The sequence below is a fragment of the Gobio gobio genome (assembly GCF_949357685.1).
Source record: "Gobio gobio genome assembly, chromosome: 17".
Taxonomy (NCBI): Eukaryota; Metazoa; Chordata; class Actinopteri; order Cypriniformes; family Gobionidae; genus Gobio; species Gobio gobio.
The window spans coordinates 24,726,508-24,739,579 of NC_137110.1; the positions used below are offsets into that span (position 1 = coordinate 24,726,508).

At 45.7% G+C, this 13,072-nt stretch overlaps 1 long non-coding RNA gene across 1 annotated transcript; it reads right to left on the reverse strand.

Annotated features, from left to right (window-relative positions):
- Nucleotides 1–2,256: 2,256 nt before the first annotated feature.
- LOC307140459 lies at nt 2,257–10,781 on the reverse strand. Its single transcript, XR_013818252.1, has 4 exons — nt 10,705–10,781; nt 9,810–9,850; nt 9,146–9,213; nt 2,257–2,673 (listed from the first exon to the last, which is right to left on the reverse strand). It is a non-coding gene; the product is annotated as an uncharacterized lncRNA (long non-coding RNA).
- Between the last annotated feature and the right edge of the window lie 2,291 nt (nt 10,782–13,072).

The window sequence follows — 13,072 nt, forward strand, 5'->3', positions numbered from 1 at the left end:
ATAACTTTTGTGGTTAATGCTGGTTGGGTGTTGCCGAAAAATAGCTTTTTTTTTTTTTTTTTATACCCTCAATGTGTTTGCCTTTTTCAAAAAAAAATTATCAGTAAGTATTTTATATAGATATATAGAGGAAAATAAGTATTTGAACACCCTGCTATTTTGCAAGTTCTCCCACTTAGAAATCATGGAGGGGTCTGAAATTGTCATCGTAGGTGCATGTCCACTGTGAGACATCTAAATAAAAAAAATCCAGAAATCACTTTTTTTAACTATTTATTTGTATGATACAGCTGCAAAGAAGTATTTGAACACCTGTCTATCAGCTAGAATTCTGACCCTCAAAGACCTGTTAATCTGCCTTTAAAATGTCCACCTCTACTCCATTTATTATCCTAAATTAGATGCACCTGTTTGATGTTTGACGTTAGCTGCATAAAGACACCTGTCCACCCCATACAATCAGTAAGAATCCAACTACTAACATGGCCAAGACCAAAGAGCTGTCCAAAGACACTACAGACAAAATTGTACACCTCCACAAGGCTGGAAAGGGCTACGGGGAAATTGCCAAGCAGCTTGGTGAAAAAAGGTCCACTGTTGGAGCAATCATTAGAAAATGGAAGAAGCTAAACATGCCTTTCAATCTCCCTCGGACTGGGGCTCCATGCAAGATCTCACCTCGTGGGGTCTCAATGATCCTAAGAAAGGTGAGAAATCAGCCCAGAACTACACGGGAGGAGCTGGTCAATGACCTGAAAAGAGCTGGGACCACCGTTTCCAAGGTTACTGTTGGTAATACACAAAGACGTCATGGTTTGAAATCATGCATGGCACTGAAGGTTCCCGTGCTTAAACCAGCACATGTCCAGGCCCGTCTTAAGTCTCTTAAGCTCATGTGGTCAGATGAGACCAAAATATAACTTTTTGGTCATAATTCCACTAAACGTGTTTGGAGGAAGAAGAATGATGAGTACCATCCCAAGAACACCATCCCTACTGTGAAGCATGGGGGTGGTAGCATCATGCTTTGGGGGTGTTTTTCTGCACATGGGACAGGGCGACTGCACTGTATTAAGGAGAGGATGACCGGGGCCATGTATTGCGAGATTTTGGGGAACAACCTCCTTCCCTCAGTTAGAGCATTGAAGATGGGTCGAGGCTGGGTCTTTCAACATGACAATAACCGGAAGCACACAGCCAGGATAACCAAGGAGTGGCTCTGTAAGAAGCATATCAAGGTTCTGGCGTGGCCTAGCCAGTCTCCAGACCTAAACCCAATAGAGAATCTTTGGAGGGAGCTCAAACTCCCTGTTTCTCAGCGACAGGCCAGAAACCTGACTGATCTAGAGAAGAGCTGTGTGGAGGAGGGGGCCAAAATCCCTCCTGCAGTGTGTGCAAACCTGGTGAAAAACTACAAGAAACGTTTGACCTAATTGCAAACAAAGGCTACTGTACCAAATATTAACATTGATTTTCTCAGGTGTTCAAATACTTATTTGCAGCTGTATCATACAAATAAATAGTTAAAAAATCATACATTGTGATTTCTGGATTTTTTTTTTTTAGATTAATGTCTCTCACAGTGGACATGCACCTACGATGACAATTTCAGACCCCTCCATGATTTCTAAGTGAGAGAACTTGCAAAATAGCAGGGTGTTCAAATACTTATTTTCCTCACTGTATATATATATATATATATAATTTTTTTTTTTTAAGTATGTTAAGTCGAAGTCTGACTGTTTTGTAGATTTAATTGTAGATTGTAGATTTAGATTTAAAGATTTAAATCGTAGATTAAAGATTTAATTGTAGATTGTAGATTTAAAGACTGTATTTGTACTGGAAGAGGTGTCTTTGTATCCGCACTGGTGTGTCGGCAAGAACACATAAGACTCAGTTGAATCAAAGTTGGAGTTTATGATTCAGTTGAATGGGTACAGTGAGTGGTTACAGTGAGTGGTATTCTGGTCATTAACTTGCTCACATAAGTCCACTACTGAAAGAAGGAAATGGAGATATAAATCTCCTGCATTGGAGCATTCAGTTCGTCTTCCTCTGACTGCTAGGCATTGACTGACGTCACTTAGCAAACAGTGCTCCGATTGGATGAAACTTCTTAACACTGACCTTTTGTAAACATGTGTGACGGAGCGGTACAATTAAGAAACCAACCTTTTACCAGTAAAGAAATCCGACTACGCCACCCTAGAATTTAACTCTAGGGAACAATGCTCAAAACCCAAAAATGGAGTACATTAAGCACACAGGTTCGGTTCCCTCATAGAAGTAAGCAGGAGACGTGGGTGGAGTATAAAAAATACAAAATATTTATTAATGCAAAAATGTTTTTAAAAGTAGACACTAAAAGGTCAGAGAAACAGCATGAGACCCCACTTTAAATGGAGGAAAGCAACATTACAAAAAGAATAAATGTGGGCAATGACAAAATCAATTTTAAATATGAAAACAAAATAAAGTAAATATCAGCAGGGCTGAGGCTCCCATCCAGCGGGAACAAAATGAGGTCTGGTTGTACAAGAGCACACTTTCACGCACATACACCAAGGTGCACTCAGATCACACACTACCACACACTCGAAGTGGTACACAGCACGCAATAAGGACCCACCACCAGAAGGAAGATCCGTTCACCCGTGGGACCCCCAGCTCCTGCAGACAAACAAAAATAGTAAATAACTATAACAAATTCACAAGTAAACACAATTAGCTCCACATACAATATAAACAAATGATAATAACTGATGAAGCAAAAACAAAAGTATTAATATCACATGAAACAAAGAAAAACACTAAAGGAATCAAATAAATTCAAGAGAAATTACAAAAGCAACTTGAAGTCAGATGTAAACAGAAAACAAATCAAGTTGCGTCAATAAAGGAAAAATAACACAAAAAATAGACAACACAATATTTCTGTGTTGTCTGCAAAAGAAAAATCACCCACAAAAAAATATAAAGGAAACAGAAACTAATCAAAAGAAAAGAAACAAAAAGGAACAATTATTTTCCCTCAATAAGAGGAGATCGTCATATTCTCCAGGCTGATCTCAAACCAAAAGCAGCCACTACACAGTCGGAACCAAACGAACAGTCCCCCTTGTGGCGTCTGCACAACAGTAGGCTATACACAGCAGGACTGCAGGAATGTGAGCCAAACGTCCGCAGCGCAAAGCGGAAGACAGCAGCAACACAGAAAATCCGATATAATATGATACAATTACGGGAGGAACAGAGAGTGAACGAGAGGGAGAACCCTATAACGAACACAAAGAAAGACGTTACGAGTAATGAAACTTGCCCTTCATGACTTACATTTTTCTAATTACATTTAAACACTTACCGTCAAGGTGTCACCACAATAGTAAATATACAGGCACAGGTCTATTAATCAGCCCCGCGATCACAATGGGGTACAGGAAACCATACCTAGACAGCATGCGGTAATGTCAACAGCACAACAACGATAGTGCAATATGCGTTCATTCAAATGCACACACACATACCTGAGAGGCAATCGGTCACTAGACCCACTAAAGCAGCGCCGGAAACACACTGACACCCGGACAAACGACACTGTAACATTACGAAAAAAATGCTTTAACAGACCAACCAGTTTTAAAATTACTCCCATTACAGCACTGCACGCTTACCTGTAACCACCGTAAACACGGGCACAAAAGGGGAAAGTCGGACGTGACGCACCACGGCCAACAACAAATCAGCCCTTATATCACGGATACTGATTGCTGATAGGCAAATCCGGCTGTCAATCACCTAATCTCATTACATTCCACCCCCAGTTTCTGCAACGTCGCCCCGACGGTGACCTACACTGCAGCCACCTTCAGAACTTAATTCCACGGCCGAAACAGGGTACCAACTGTACTACCAACTATGCGAGACACTGAACCAGCACCTACTGCTCGAGGGAGGTGGTGCATGTTAGTGTGGTGACCAGCAGTTCTCCTCCCAGTTCTTCTCACTCCACTCTCAACCACCTCCAATGGATTTGGAGGCAATGCAACCGGCTGCAAACCCACCTCAACCTCCGGACCATCTGTTAACCTACAGGCTTCTACAGATAGCGCACCACCAGATGTCTGAGGGACAGAGTGAACAACAGCATCCTGTGGCCGCAACCGACCTCTATCTTGTGGTGTCTCTGGCACCAAGACAAACAAATCCTCCTCATAATCATGCTCCTCTTCCAGGGGTTGCAGAGGTTCAATAGCCAAAGGGTCAGATAACTCAGGAGATAGATCCTGGCCGATCAAAGCCTTCAGCAGAGATCGGTGCACATGCTTTACTTTACCCAAGTCTGTGGTGGGAGCAATGGTGTATACCGGCCCGCTCCCCTTAGGTGCCCTAAGGACCTGGTACACCACTGAGCTCCACAGGTCCTGGATTTTGTGTCTACCCCTCACGCTATGATCGCGGAGGTATACCAGCTGACCCTCCTTCAGTGGTGCTTCCTTTACCTGCAGGTCATGCCGGGCCTTTCGCCTATCGGCTGCGGAACCCAACCGTTCCCGGGCACCCTTGAAAGCCACTTGCAACCGACCCTGCTGCTCCAGAATCCATCTATGAACACTGCCCGCCAATGGCTCTTGAACTCTGCCCAACAGGAAATCAACAGGGAGTCTGGGCTCCTGCCCAAACATTAAAAAATGCGGAGATTCCCCAGTTGACTGATGAGGGGTGGTGTTATAAGCAAAGAGTACCTGGGGGAGACAGAGCGGCCAATCACACTTTTTAGCAAGCGGCAGGGTACGCAACAAGTCATGCAACGTCCTATTGAAGCGTTCGCATTGACCGTTTCCAGCCGGGTGATATGGGGTGGTCCGTGACTTCTCAACCCCATACAAACTACAAAGTTGCTGGATGAGAGTGGATTCGAAATTACGGCCTTGGTCAGAGTGGACACGACCTGGCACACCAAATTTGCAAAACCACTCTACCACCAGAACCTGAGCTACGGTCTCTGCCCGTTGGTCTCTAGTGGGTATGGCCAAGGTGTATTTTGTAAAAATATCAGTCATCACTAACACGTTCTCAAGCCCGGACCTTGAGGGCTCTAGCACAGTGAAGTCCAAAGCCAAAACTTCATTAGGACGGGCAGCTAGCAAGTGTCCCATAAAGCTACCAGAAGCAGTGGGGACACCTTTAGCACACTGGCACCGCTCGCACTCCTGGCACCAGCGGGCAATGTCCGCAGACATCCCAGGCCAGTAGCATCGCTGCCGCACGAGATGGGATGTACGCTCCACCCCCTGATGCCCATGCTGTTGGTGAAGCTGGGTCAGGACTTCGTGTTTCATGACTGCTGGCAATAACACCTGGAAGACCTCCTCACCACCGTCTGGGCGAAACACACGCCGATAGAGCACACCATCAGTCTCGACCAGGCGGTCCCACTGCCGAAGTAGGATAACTACAGACTTTGAAAGTTTCCTACGTTCTTCAGGAGTTGGGGGCAACTTACGCCTCCAAAACACCAGCAACTCCCCTATGACGGAGTCCATTACCTGCTGAGCACCCATGTCACTAAGTGAGGAACAAGGAAAGGAGGTAACCCGATTTACCTGGGCCACCTGTTCAACTCGGGCAGCTCGCTGTAACGCCACAGGAACAACCACACCTGGACACAACTCTTGCACTATTTCTGTACCCAAAAAGCTTTGTCGTGACAAGGCATCAGCATTACGATTGCTTTTCCCTGACCTATATTTGACCTCAAAGTCGAACGCTGCCACTTGGGCAGCCCAACGCTGCTCCATGGCGCCCAACTTTGCGGAAGTCAGGTAGCTAAGGGGGTTGTTGTCAGTAAATACCACACATTTTTGGCCCAGCAAGTACTCCCTAAATTTTTCAGTCATGGCCCACTTGAGCGCTAAAAACTCCAGTTTCATAGAACTGTAGTTAGATGTATTGCGCTCAGTGGGCCTAAGACTGCGACTGCCATACGCTATAGGGCGCACTTTACCTCGCTGCTCCTGTGAAAGGACTGCCCCTAGTCCCCCATGACTGGCATCTACCTCTAAAATAAACGGTAGTGAGAAGTCAGCATAGGCAAGTACTGGGGCTGTGGTCAATTTACCTTTCAACCCCTCAAAGCCACACTGACATTCCGCAGACCAGGCTTCAGCAAACTCCTGAGCACTGCGCTTTACATGTTTTGGGCCTGCCAGCTGAGCCACCAACCTGTGAAGAGGGGCAGCCAATTTGGCAAACCCCTCCACAAAGCGCCGGTAGTAGCTAGCAAACCCCAAAAAGGAGCGCAACTCTGAGACATTAGCAGGCTGAGGCCATTGTGTAACTGCCTCCACTTTACCTGGGTCAGTAGAAACACCCTCAGAAGAGATGACATGCCCCAAATAATGGACTTTCTTCTGAAAGAAGGCACACTTGGACAATTTGGCCTTCAGGCCTTCTCTCTGCAAGCGGTTCAAGACAACCTCCATCCGAACAAGATGTTGGTCTATGGAGGAGGAGAAGACAATTATATCATCAAGATACAAGAGGAGGGACTGGCATTGCTGATCCCCAAACAACCGTTCCATCAAACGTTGGAAGGTGCTTGGGGCGTTGCATAACCCAAAGGGCATTCTGTTCCACTCGAAGAGGCCAAATGGGGTGCAAAAAGCAGTCTTGGGTTTGTCCCCCTCAGCTACAGGTACTTGATTGTACCCGCTGGCCAGGTCCATGGTAGAAAACCAACGGGCCCCAGCCAGCGAGTCCAAAGTCTCCTCAATACGTGGTAGAGGGAACGCATCCTTCCTAGTTTTTGAATTCAAGCGACGGTAGTCTACACACATACGCAGACTACCGTCCTTCTTTTTGACCAACACGATGGGTGAAGCATAAGGACTGCAGCTCTCTCTTATTACCTGGGATTCCAATAACTGATTGATATGTGCCTTTACCACATCATACTCCGATGGAGGAATGCGCCTGAACCGCTGCCTGACAGGGATGTCGTCCAACAAGGGGATGTCGTGGGAAATCAGGTTTGTGCATCCCAAGTCCCCATCGTGTGTAGAGAACACGGGTAAATACTTCTCCAACAATACTCTGACCTTACCCTGTTCTCCCTCCGACAATACCGATAGATCTAACGCAGCTATCTGTTCCTGTACAGTAGGAGAGCCCTGCACAACCTGTGTACTCACCTTAGCCGTAGCGGTCTTAACTTCTACAACTTCTGGGGGTAAACTAACCACATCTACCTCGTTCACAGTGCCAATAACAGTGCTGGCATACAGCACTACGTCCATAATACCAACATTTACTATTGGCACATAGACGGTACCACTGTCCACCCTCAGAAGAGCAGGAGAGGCCAACAAACCTGCCGGTAGACCAGAAGTAGGTGGTTCAAACAATACAGTACCACTCGAATATTGCACAGAACAGGTTGCAGCAACAAACTTCATGGTGCCACCCGTGATGCGACACGCCCGACGTCCACGCGCTTTGACTCGCCCCTCACAACCCACAGCTGGCTGAGCGTCAACCTGGTGGCAATGTTGTAATGCCTGAAAAACAAAACTGGGGGCTTGTGACACCACCGGTAAATCGAAAAGAGCTGTACCATGCTGGCCAAAGAGCTCCTGGTAGCAGCGGCTGAGGACGTTCATGCCTAACACCCCAGGAACTTGCGCACACACACCACCAGGAGGATCTCTGACCACCAACACGCCACAGCCTAAAACTTCTCGCCCACAAAGCTCCACGTCCAATTCCAAATAACCAATATAGGGAATCGCGAGGCCGTTTGCAGCTTGAAGCTGTAGCCAATTACACGATCTAAGCTGTTCCTGACCCCACAACCCAAAACTGGTCATAAAGTAACTCTCTGTCATAGTGGACACCATTGAACCAGTGTCCACCAGGCAAGGTACCTGAACCCCACCCATAGATACAACGAGCTGTGGACAAGAAGACATGAAACGTGACATAAAATCAATGCCAGTGACATTTGAGCCTATCCTTTTCCCAACCAAGTTGAGGCCCTGCAACTCGGTGGGAACTAGTTTTCCGACGGCTGCTCACCCCTCATTAAAGCCGAATTCACACGAGTCGACGGTGGACGGACGAGCATCCGCTCTCCCTCGCAATCTCTAGCAAAATGGCCAGGTTTCTGACACCTTCTACAAATTAAATTAGCCCTAGATGGTCGTAGATGTGACTGAGGATTTTGAAGCTGAGCCATACTTTGAGTTAACTGATTTAATTGTTGTTGCTGCTTCCGCAGCATGTCCCGAAGTTCACTCACTTCTGACACTGCTGAACCACCGCTCCTACTGCCACCACTAAGGTTCTGATGTCCCTGTACCCCATATTGAATGCCATAAGCAGATGGAACAGACTGACTTCGACCACGCGCCCCCCCAGGCATACCCTCTCTTTCCCAACGAAGGGCTTCGCTGCGGACATCAAATAACGTGACAGTGGGTTGACGTCGCACTAACTGCTTCAGCTCACGTCGAAGGGCACAATCATTAACATATTCGACAAACTGATCTCTTATCAAAATTTCACCATTAGGGATGCCATGAGGGGATTGATTTTTAACCTTCTCCAGAAGACTCATCAGGGCCAAAGAAAACTCTACCAAAGTTTCCCCCTCCTGTTGTCTTCTGGAAAAGAACGACTCTTGAAGCGCTACGTAAGACTTTGTGCACCCGTATAATTCACGCAACACTCGAATGATTTGTTTCGGGTCCTCCCTCTCGTCCACCGACCGATAACGAATTTCCTCCCTCGCCTCTCCCTCCAGATGATCAACCAAGAAAAATGCCTGATCAGCCGTAGACAGACGACGAAGCCGTATACAAGCCTGAGCCTCCTCTACCCACTCGTCGACGCCAATGCCCAACCGACCACTAAACTTTGGGCATTTACGATCTCGAGGAACAAATACAAACCGTTCCGCGGTCGATGCACCGGCATCAACGAGTGGGGGAGGCGGAACTGCAGGAATAGAAACATTAGATGGGCCCGGCTGCGCAACAGACACTTGCTCTTGTCTCAGTCGTTCATTATCTGACTTTAATTGAGCTACCAACTCTCTTAGCTCACGCATTTCATCCTCCATAACTGTAGATGCGCAAGCACTTACCACGAATATGTAAACTGAATTTTACTTGTGCCAATCCACCACAGCAAGGGACTGCTACCGTCTGGTTCCTAAAAAAAAAACACAAAAGAAAAAAAAAGAACAGAACAAATACCCAAACAAACCAACATCCACGTCTCTGCACTAAATAAGAGGGAATCCTGCCGACTACGCCAGAATGTGACGGAGCGGTACAATTAAGAAACCAACCTTTTACCAGTAAAGAAATCCGACTACGCCACCCTAGAATTTAACTCTAGGGAACAATGCTCAAAACCCAAAAATGGAGTACATTAAGCACACAGGTTCGGTTCCCTCATAGAAGTAAGCAGGAGACGTGGGTGGAGTATAAAAAATACAAAATATTTATTAATGCAAAAATGTTTTTAAAAGTAGACACTAAAAGGTCAGAGAAACAGCATGAGACCCCACTTTAAATGGAGGAAAGCAACATTACAAAAAGAATAAATGTGGGCAATGACAAAATCAATTTTAAATATGAAAACAAAATAAAGTAAATATCAGCAGGGCTGAGGCTCCCATCCAGCGGGAACAAAATGAGGTCTGGTTGTACAAGAGCACACTTTCACGCACATACACCAAGGTGCACTCAGATCACACACTACCACACACTCGAAGTGGTACACAGCACGCAATAAGGACCCACCACCAGAAGGAAGATCCGTTCACCCGTGGGACCCCCAGCTCCTGCAGACAAACAAAAATAGTAAATAACTATAACAAATTCACAAGTAAACACAATTAGCTCCACATACAATATAAACAAATGATAATAACTGATGAAGCAAAAACAAAAGTATTAATATCACATGAAACAAAGAAAAACACTAAAGGAATCAAATAAATTCAAGAGAAATTACAAAAGCAACTTGAAGTCAGATGTAAACAGAAAACAAATCAAGTTGCGTCAATAAAGGAAAAATAACACAAAAAATAGACAACACAATATTTCTGTGTTGTCTGCAAAAGAAAAATCACCCACAAAAAAATATAAAGGAAACAGAAACTAATCAAAGGAAAAGAAACAAAAAGGAACAATTATTTTCCCTCAATAAGAGGAGATCGTCATATTCTCCAGGCTGATCTCAAACCAAAAGCAGCCACTACACAGTCGGAACCAAACGAACAGTCCCCCTTGTGGCGTCTGCACAACAGTAGGCTATACACAGCAGGACTGCAGGAATGTGAGCCAAACGTCCGCAGCGCAAAGCGGAAGACAGCAGCAACACAGCAAATCCGATATAATATGATACAATTACGGGAGGAACAGAGAGTGAACGAGAGGGAGAACCCTATAACGAACACAAAGAAAGACGTTACGAGTAATGAAACTTGCCCTTCATGACTTACATTTTTCTAATTACATTTAAACACTTACCGTCAAGGTGTCACCACAATAGTAAATATACAGGCACAGGTCTATTAATCAGCCCCGCGATCACAATGGGGTACAGGAAACCATACCTAGACAGCATGCGGTAATGTCAACAGCACAACAACGATAGTGCAATATGCGTTCATTCAAATGCACACACACATACCTGAGAGGCAATCGGTCACTAGACCCACTAAAGCAGCGCCGGAAACACACTGACACCCGGACAAACGACACTGTAACATTACGAAAAAAATGCTTTAACAGACCAACCAGTTTTAAAATTACTCCCATTACAGCACTGCACGCTTACCTGTAACCACCGTAAACACGGGCACAAAAGGGGAAAGTCGGACGTGACGCACCACGGCCAACAACAAATCAGCCCTTATATCACGGATACTGATTGCTGATAGGCAAATCCGGCTGTCAATCACCTAATCTCATTACACATGGACCAGTAGAATTAGAAATTGGATTATTTGGTGTATAGTTGAATATGTAAGAGAATATGTACACTTAAAGTCACTAGAATTGAGAGAGCTATTCAGTTGGGCTTCAGCTCATCCAACAAGGTATTTTTTAAATATAGCGTCTATATAGTTTGGGACTGCTAATATATGTGCATGGCAAAACCTTCATTCTGTGGTCAGTGAACAGTTCTGTTTATTTTGAGATGTGCTTTGTCATCCAACCACAGTTGATTTTAAGCTTGCTGACACTAATGAAAGAAGGAAATGGAGATATAAATCTCCTGCATTGGAGCATTCAGTTCGTCTTCCTCTGACTGCTAGGCATTGACTGACGTCACTTAGCAAACAGCGCTCCGATTGGATGAAACTTCTTAACACTGCCGCCCCCAAATATGCTATGCATATTTGTACTAACCAGTCTTGGGGGCTAAGCAAGTTTCCTCTTGATCTGTGAATGCAGGAAGGGGGATCAGGCGGGAAACTGGTCGGGTGTAGGTCTTATCCTTTACCTGAATATCTGCAGCTCTGATATGGCCATCAGAACCTGGGAAGGTCTTCACAAGTTTGCCTACCAACCACAATGCTTGTGGTAATTGTGGATCAATGAGCATTACCACAGTTCCAGTAGAAATGTCATTGACTTCTGCTTGCCACTTGTTGCGGGTCTGTAGGGTAGGCAGGTAGTGCTGGATGAAACTTGACCAGAACTGATCGGCCAGAACTTGATTCCTTTTCCACCTCCGTCTACCCATAAGCTCTGTAGCGGGATAAACTACGAGTGGTAGTGAACTATCTGGCCGCCCCATGAGCAGATAATTTGGTGTGACAGGGTCAAAGTCTGCTACATTACTGGAAGTGTAACCCAGTGGTTTGCTATTAAGCACTCCCTCCACTTCAATGAGGACTGTTTGAAGAACCTCCTCAGTTACGACTTGGGAGCTGACTACGATGCGAAGGGCAGTCTTGACTGACCTAATTTCTCTTTCCCAAGCACCTCCAAAGTGTGGGGCTCCAGGTGGGTTAAAGTGGAAAGAAATCCTTTGTTTAGCCAACTGTAGTTGAATCTGTGGAGTAAGCAATGCAAAGGCTTCTTGCAATTCTCTCTGTCCTCCATGGAAGTTAGTACCATGGTCTGAATATAGCTCCCTAGGTGTGCCACGGCGAGCTACAAACCTCCTCAAGGCCATCAGAAAAGAATCGGTATCCATAGATGCAAGGAGGTCTAGATGCACACTACGTGTTGTGAGACACTTAAAGATGATTCCCCATCTCTTTTCACATCGTCTGCCAATCTTAACTTGGAATGGCCCGAAGCAGTCCATACCTGTACTGTAAAATGGAGGTTTGAGTAGTCTGAGTCGAGCTGGTGGTAGATCTGCCATTCTGGGAATAACTGGTTTGTTTTTCCATTTTTGACAGTCTCTGCACAGATGTTGTTGTTTACGGATAGCTTCCCATCCTCTCAGTATCCAAAAGTTTCTCCTCATCTCTCCGAAGACTCTTTCAGGTCCTGGATGGCAGAGTTTACTATCATAGTCTCGGATCAACAACTTGGTGACCCAGTGATGTGGGTCAAGGACTACAGGGTGTATCGATGATAGTTCAAGTCCTGCAACTCGGCGTAAACGGCCACCCACTCTGATAAGCTGGCAAGCGTCGTCAAACTCTGGGGCCAGAGCAAGCAGTCGACTAGTGGAATGTACAGGTTTACCAGCTTGTAGCAATTTGTACTCATCAGGAAAACTATCAATTTGGGATTTCTGTAATATATGCCATTCTGCGGTTTGGTAGTCCTCTGCCGAGGGTGGGCCTGAACCCTTTTGCCCCTGAACTGTGGCCTCAACTAACTCGCTCCAGGTGCTGTGCGTGGTTGGGTCAGGAATGTCAGGAACAACCACTTCTGTCGTAAGGCCACAGAAAATTCCTTTACGCTGCTCTGTTTTGATATCTGGTGGTTGTGTGGGAGGAGTGATAGGCCATGCTGATTCAGGCTTAAGCAGGAATGGTGGTCCTTGGCTCCATCTGTTCGGCACGGATAGTTCGGAGAGACTTTTACCTCGG